Consider the following 8,309-nt stretch of genomic DNA (forward strand, 5'->3'; position numbering starts at 1 on the left):
AGTGACCGGAGCAGTCTGGTTTTACACCTAAGAAGTCTACCGTCGACCGTATCCTGGCACTGAGGGTTCTCATCGAGCATAAGTGTGAATATCGGCAGAGGTTCTTTGTCGATTTTCGTAAAGCTTTTAACTCAGTTGTTCGAGTTGCCCTGTGGGACATCCTGAGACTTTGCGGGATCACTCCGAAGTTGCTGGACATCATGGCCAGCTTGCACACTGGTACTGTTCTGTATAGAGTGGAGGGAAAACATCCGTGTTTCTTGAGGGTGATCTGGCTCATAGGATCCTCATTGCTGAGGACCCAAGTGGCTGGACCAGGCCAAGGGGACACCCATGTAACACCAGGTTCATTATGGGACTGGACTGTGTGTCTGCCTAGGGGTCGCCAGCCGGGATCCCGAGGAGTTTCGCATTGTGGTGGGAGCGGCATCGCGCTGCATCAGGGCAATGTTCCCCAACTTGACCTGAAACTAGGGCCTCGAAGGAACTGATGCTGGAAACCGCCACTAGGGGTTCTTCAAATGAACCTTGTGCTGCCTCTTGCTCCAGTCTGTGCTGGGTCTTGACAGGTCTTGGGTGGCATACTGCTACTCTTTATGAGGTACCATTTAGTGTTGCGCAGTATACCGGTTCATACGAAAACCTTTTTTATTATTGTTATGATATGAATTTTTCTTATACTGCAATACCGGTTTAAATAGCCTAAACAACGTTCAGAAAGTGGCGCAGGTGGAAATTGTTTAAGGGGGGACCTTTCTCACTGCTGCACCGCAAAAAATTAACCGTAAAAGATCAGAAATGGAAGATATAGCTGATGCTGGAGTTGAAAATAATGAGACACTGGGGTTGTCAAAAAATTGATTCTCAGATATTAATCGATATTAAATCTGATTAGATACTCATTTTCACAATTATTGATACCAACAGTACTGTTTTCGCCTCATTCGCCACACTTCACACAGCACCGCTACAGCGCAGGTGCTGGCACGCACGCACAAACACGCACACATTCGCGCAGCCCCTCCCCCTCCTCAATAGCCGCTGAACGCATTTAACGCTCGCATACTAAGTTGGCCGAGCATGGCATATGCTGCAGGTGAAGGCACTTTGCAAGCTGCTTTAGTAAAAAAAAAAAGCACAAAAGTGCCATTTGGAAGTATTTTGCAGATGAGCATGGAAAGGCTAAGGATGTCGATAAGCCTCTATGCAAACAGTTCTACAGAGCTGTGGCGACGAAGTCAAGTAGCACGTCAAACTTGTTGAAGAATCTTAAAGACCGACATCCGGTCTTTATGAGAAATTTCGTGAGGTCAGTAAAGCTCACGTTCCAGCATCACTGAACTATTAAAAACATATCAAAAATGTTAACTGGGCCGGCACACACCTTAACATTAGCCATTTCTCTATAAGCAGCCAGCAAACACATTAGCCGTATGTTATCATTAAGGTAGCGGATAGGCGCAATGGCTAATAATAAAATAGTATAGTTAATGTTGGAACAATACAAAAACGTAAAACAAAAATGTGTCCTGTAAAATCCTGTAAAATGTGGTAAACACCCAGTCATACTTTAAAAACATACCGTCGTATACCATGAAACCAATATCCATCCCATCCATCTTCTGAAACTGCTGAATCTCAACTGAGGTCGCAGGGGGGACTGGAACCTATCCCGGGAACAATGGGTGCAGGTGGGAACCAACCCTGGGCAGTCGCCAACACACCACAGGGCGCACACAACTACAGGACCAATTTAGATACACCAATCATCCTATCCTGCATGCTTTTGGACCATGGGAGGAAACTGGAGCCCCTGGCTAAAACCCACACGAACACAGGGAGAGCGTGCGAACTCCTCACAGAAAAGACCCAGGACCTTCTTGCGGGGAGGCAGCAGTGCTAACCACCACACCACCCTGAAACCAATATAATTCTGAAAAATACATATATAAATATATGTATACATTTTTGGTCATATCGCCCAGGTCTAGTACCATCCCATTTGTGACCCCAAGGACTCTATTCTGACGATCTAACACAAAGCATAAAGCACAAAGCCCAATTAACATTTATGGGCATGTCCAAATCCATTTAGCTATTTTGCTAAATGGAAAAGAAAGCTGTGGAAAAACCAGACTTTACACCACCGCAAGGCGGGAAAAGAATAATATAACTTAATGATCTCTCAGTTATTCAGAGGTGTGTTTTTGGTGTAACAAGCAATATATCAATGATGGTGTGTCACCTCGCCTTTAAAAGGCAGCAGATCTATCTCAGATTGCTATTACAATGGCATGTTTGTCCAGCAAGCCAGATCAGTTTTTGGCTGAGGAAATGGACGTGCTTGTGCGCAAGGTGAAAATGCATGAGCACTGAGCACATCATCTACAGGAGCCCCACTGTTCCACCAAAGTCTTTCGAGGTGAAGCAGGCGTGGGATGAGGTAGCATCAAGTGTGTCCTCGTTTCGTAGCATTACAAGATCTTCTGCGCAGTGCCAAAATCAGTATAATGTTGCCAGAAGATGGGGAAAGCAGAAGCTCGCAGCGGAAGGACAGCAGCAGCTAGGAGTGGGGACTGAATTATGCTTGTGCGTTTTTTATTTTCATTTTTGGTCTGCAGTTCACAAAATATATATAAAAGTGCCATCTTTATTCAAACACTCAACATCCAGCAACAATACTACTTCAAAGCACTATTGTGTGTGTTTGTGTGTGTGTGTGTGTGTGTGTGTGTGCGTGTGTGTGTGTGTGTGTGTGTACTGTATACAGCTCTGGAAAAATTAAGACACCACTCTGTATTTTTAAACAAATCTGCATTTTTAAATCTTGATTCAGTCCTGGTACTATTGGAAGAAGGCTAGACTGTGAGGCAGGCTGCTTCCAGGTTCAACATTTCTAAGACAACAGTACACAAAAATAGGATGAAGCAGGAGATACTGGGAATGAACTAAACTAAAACTAACTAAAAACCTGCCAGGTAGAGGGCAGAAGCAACCTTCTAATGCCAGAGATGACCATCAGCTTACCCGGCAGTGCCTCATAAATCGGAGGATGACCTCAAGTGACCTTCAAAAAGAATGGGAAACATTAAGTGGTGTGAAGTGCACTGCTAGGACAGTTCATAACAGGGTCCTAGAAGCAGGACTGAAGAGCCATAAAGCAAGGAAGAAACCCTTGAAGAGCCAGGCTGGAGATTGCACAAAAATGTAAGTATGTTTACATTTGATGTATGTTTACACAGGTGCATACCTGTAAATTGAGAAATTAATGAATCTGAAAATCTTGCTATGGTGTCTTAATTTTTTCCAGAGCTATATATGCACATTTTGTCTTATCTGTTCACTCTTTTGTGTCCTATGTAAGAGTCTATTTTTTGTAATGTACTATATTATTATTATCACATTACTAATAAGAATAATAATAATGATTATTATTATCGTTATTATTGTACTATTATTATTGCTACTACTACTACTACTAATAATAATAATGATAATAATAATAACACATAATAACACATATATAATATGTATGTCATGCCCGGCTCGTCCGATCCTCCTGTGTGCCACGCCCCCCTCGTTACCTCGTGTTAATTCCTGATTGTGATCACCTGTTGCCTGTTATTTTCGGCTTGTCCTGTGTATTTAGTCCGCGTCTAAGTCCGTTTTCCCCAGATCTGTCATTAACGTTCATCCTGTGCTGCTCCCTGTCTGCCTTAATAAAACCTCGTTTACCAGTATTCACGGATTCCTTCGTCTGCTTCTCCGCTCCCTGCTCGTTCGCTCGCACCGGTCTTAACAATGTAGATAAAAAAGTTATATTAATGATTTGTTTGTAAGTATTAGTTACCACATTTATATTGCTTTAAAAGATAATGTAGCTAGAAAAATAAATAAGCACCATCGTGGGTAACAAATAAATAAATTTCCATGCTTTGCTCTTACTTTGATCAACATTTGCTAAACATTTGATAATATGAATTTATTAGGCTTGAGCACAATTGTGTCACAGCATCATTCTCATTCAAGATCAAGGAATACCTGCCAGAATCTCCACATACCATCAGAGCTGGGAGTCAAACCTCCGGGGCCCCCACTTTTACTATGTAGAATTGTCACTTGTTTGCCGGGGGTGGGTGATAATGGAATGAGAGATAAGCTTACAGTTTGAGTGAATATAATATGTTCAGCCAGAGAACTCACTTTTATACTGGCTGAGCACCTGTCTGTCTGCTTCTTTCATTGGGACAGGTAACCCAGCAGTTTTTCCTTCAGATTCTCTAACTCTAAGAATTCTTCGCTGCAAAGATTCTCCGAAGAGACACAGTAACAAAGGAGTCCAGTCTTTGTCACAGGTCACTGGATAGTGTCCATGTCTCGCAGCCATACAGCAAAACAGGGAGCACCAGGACTCTAAAGACTTGGACCTTTGTCCTCTTGCAAAGATATCAAAAGCACCACACACCCCTTTCCAGCAACCTCATGACCCCCCATGCTCTCCCAGTCTGTCTATTGATTTCATAGGAAGAGTCACCAGAGACATGAATGTTGCTTCTTTAACTCCAATTCCAGCCAGTGGTCAGTTTCAAGGTGACATTTACACCTTCTCAAATACTAGCACAGGGATTCGAGGGCTCATTTTATCTCTCCTTCTGACTATTCTGTTTTATGTGCCTACAAAGTGAAGCAAATACATTTTCTCCCATTACTTTGTTTCCTAAGCCCTCATCTGATTAATGTTTTAGTGAAAATATAAGCAACGTGGTGCTAGTTTTGTTACAGAAAACCCATGTTCACATTTTTCAGTTTGGTTTACTGAAGGGTGCTGTAGATGAAACATCTGTTTTCAGTTCTTGTTTTTTTTTTGAAGGTTTTTATCCTCCTTTTTGCTTTCTACCTTGCCCACATCATTAACTGAACATAGATCTGTGTTTAGACCTTTATTAAATGATATTTCATAAAGGCATGCCACGATTTTCTGTTCCAGTCATATTCTTGATCATCATCTATGAGAAGTAGAATGTTCTGGCCATATACTCAGTGACATAAAAAGTTAAGCACCCAGAAGTAATTTGTATGTAATTTGGTACGCATGCAGACCAGTGATGGGTATGTAAATGATTTGATTTGCAAGGAGCTGGAACATCTAGTCACCAGACACAGAGGATACCTCCTAGATGCATTAGACAGCATTATCAGCACTTTTGATAGGGGTCTCATTGTGGGTTTGCACGTATCATGTTCAGTGATGAATCTCGGTTCTCCATTACTATCGATCATGTGTGCAGATGGCGGTGCCAAGGGGAGAGGACCAATCCTGCCAATGTTGTGGATGGACTGCCTGCGTCATATTGAGGTCCTTCCATGGCCAACCAGGTCCCCTGATCTTCCGCCAATCAAACATGTGTGGGATCAACTCGGACGTCAACTCAGACCCAGTGCCAATCTGCAGGATCTCGAGGGCCAGTTACAACAGCTGTGGGCCGACTTACTGCAGGAGAGGATACAAGGACTGTTCGACTCCCTTCCGCACCATATCCAGGCCTGGGGGGGGGGCGGGGGTGTCACACCCTACTGACAAGGGACCAGCAGTATGCCCATACTGCCAACTCTGCTGTCCATTTGATCTGATAATTTTATCTTTGTGATACAATCACATGCCCTTTCACCACATGCAGATTCATTTAATTTTCACCACTCCATCTGGGTGCATTACTGTTTTTTGTCATTGAGTGTAATAGGTGAAAGAAGTTTTCCTTTAACCACTGTTATTGTGTGCTATGCAAACCACCTTGGGACACACATCAAGCTTCTTGACCGTGAGCAACCCAGCTGTCTTCATTTAACTCTAACAGGTGAATCAGGATTTCCTGAATTTAGTTATTAGTGATATAACATTGATATACGAATAGGGGAATATACAACAGACCACTGTGCCTCTGGAATTTGCCATGAGACAACTGTATTTCAAACACTTTCAGTGAATTCCTTGCACACTGGTAGGAACTATACATACTGTGTATTAAAGGTTTTCACAAGTCCTCCTGACATTGCAAACAATATTTGCTTCCATTTGGGAGATGGGCATCATCCAAACTGACTGGAAAATGGGACTTGTTGTCCTTATCTGGAAAGGGTGATCGCCTGGACTGTTGCAGCTACAGAGGGATAAGACCTTTTCTCGGTGCTGGTTAGGTCCTTGCCTAACTTGCTCACCTACCACTGACCGGAGCAGTCTAGTTTTATGGCAAAGAAGTCTACCATCGACTACATCCTGGCACTGAGGCTTCTCATCAAGTGCAAACACAAATATCAGCAGAGTTTCTTTGCAGCTTTGTCGAATGTGACCAGAAGAGGACTGGGCCATTTGACTCAGTTGATCGAGCTGCCCTGAGGGACATCCTGAGACTTTGCAGGATCCCCCCAATTTTGCTGGACATCATGGCTGGCCTGTACACTGGTACTGTGAGTGCTGTGCAGAGTGGAGGCAGAACCTCTGCGTTCTTCCCAGTTGATTCTGGGGTTCATCAGGGTGTGTTCTTGCTCTTACTCTGTTTAATGGACGAGGTGTTGAGCAGGGTTGTGGGGTCCAGCAGCCGTGGGGCATCCATTGGTAAACAAAGATTCACCAATCTTGACTTTGCTGACGATGCTGTGATCTTCGCGGAGTCAATGGAGGCTCTGATCGGGGCTCTGGAGAAACCGAGTGAGGAGTCTGAGTGTCTGGGCTTGCGAGTGTCCTGGAGAAAAACCGAGATCCAGGCCTTTAATGACCTTTTGGGTATGGCCATCAGCAGTGTTTCTGTCTGCGGAGAGAATGTCAACCACGTCGAGAAGTTCCTTTATTAAGGTAACAAAGGCACGTTTTTTTGCTATCCAACCTTTTTTATGTGAAAAATGAAAACACTGCGATGGAATCTTAAATGCCTGAAGTGATGTCTGAAAAGTGTAAGAACACATCTTAGACCCACTAAGTAGGTATTGCTTGTTTGTACTTGTATTTAATTAAAGTAATAATGATAATATCATTATTAAAAGAGCTAAAATCCATGAAACAGGGGGAACATACTGTATCTTAGACCCAGTAAGTCGCTATAACTTGTTTGAACCTGTTGTTACAGCGATGGGGCATGGTGCAGGTGGGAAAAGAAAGTGATGATCCACTAGCAGCTCCCAGACAAAAAGGGGTTTATTAACAAAAGAGGACACACTGGGAAGGGCACAAATTAAAAGGACCAGGAGGTCAAAAGCAGACAAGAAAAAAACAAGAACTAAGTACAAAAATATCAAGAGGTACAGTAACAAGAAGGGGAAAACGGCAACACAGGGAGCAGAACTAGAAAAGAACAAAATAGAACAAAGCAGAACAGTAATATGTAACATTCTAACACACACAGTAATTAACACACAGAGTAACTTTTCACACAATGAATCACAAAGGCACAAAACACAAGGAGGGCAAACCATGTGAGGACCTAAGACTTGGGAACAGACTCATACTAAACATTAGAAAACAAAAAATCATGAGGCTAGTTTTAAGCCAGCCTCAAATTCATGACCAGAAGGTTCAGTTTGAGCCACCCACTCAGCCCACTGAGCTACACAGCAGTCCAGGGAGCAAGGAAAACACAAGGGTTAAAGGAAGTGACAGGGAGGACAGGATGGCCAGCAACACCTGCTGGCCAAACGGGGAGGAGACACGAAGGGCAGGGTTGGACTGACACTGATAGTTGTATTTAATTAAAATAATAACAACATCATTAAGATGAGATAGAAAATCCATGAACCTGGGAAAACATGCAAACTGCTCGTACACACAGCAGTGGTCAGACCCTAACTCCCACCCCTAAAGGTGCTGGGGCAAAATGTGAAACTACTCATTTTGCTATATTTTGTTTCTCTTAAAAGCATAATTTCTATCATCATTATATCATTTGGGAGTGGGGTGTGGCTCAGCAGGCTCCGCCTCTGTGCCTGCGATCGGAAGGTAGCTGCTTCACGCCCGGACTCAGCAGAATAGTCACATGTCCATGGGCCCTTGAGCAAGGCCCTCGACCCCCAGCTTCATCTTGGCTGCCCTTCACTGTGATGCCCAAGCCTGCTCTCATCTGTGTGTGTCTCACGGAGAGCAGGATGGGGTAGGCAAAGAGGGAATTTCCCCACAGGGATCAATAATGTCATTCTATTCATCCTTCCCTGGGGGAGTTGCTATTCCAGGCTTGTTGTACTGTCACCTAAAATTACAAAAAAGGACTGAATCTTATAACTTGAAAATGGATGGACAATCCAATTAATAAAATACCATAAGA

The sequence above is a fragment of the Paramormyrops kingsleyae genome, chromosome 7 (assembly GCF_048594095.1).
Source record: "Paramormyrops kingsleyae isolate MSU_618 chromosome 7, PKINGS_0.4, whole genome shotgun sequence".
Taxonomy (NCBI): Eukaryota; Metazoa; Chordata; class Actinopteri; order Osteoglossiformes; family Mormyridae; genus Paramormyrops; species Paramormyrops kingsleyae.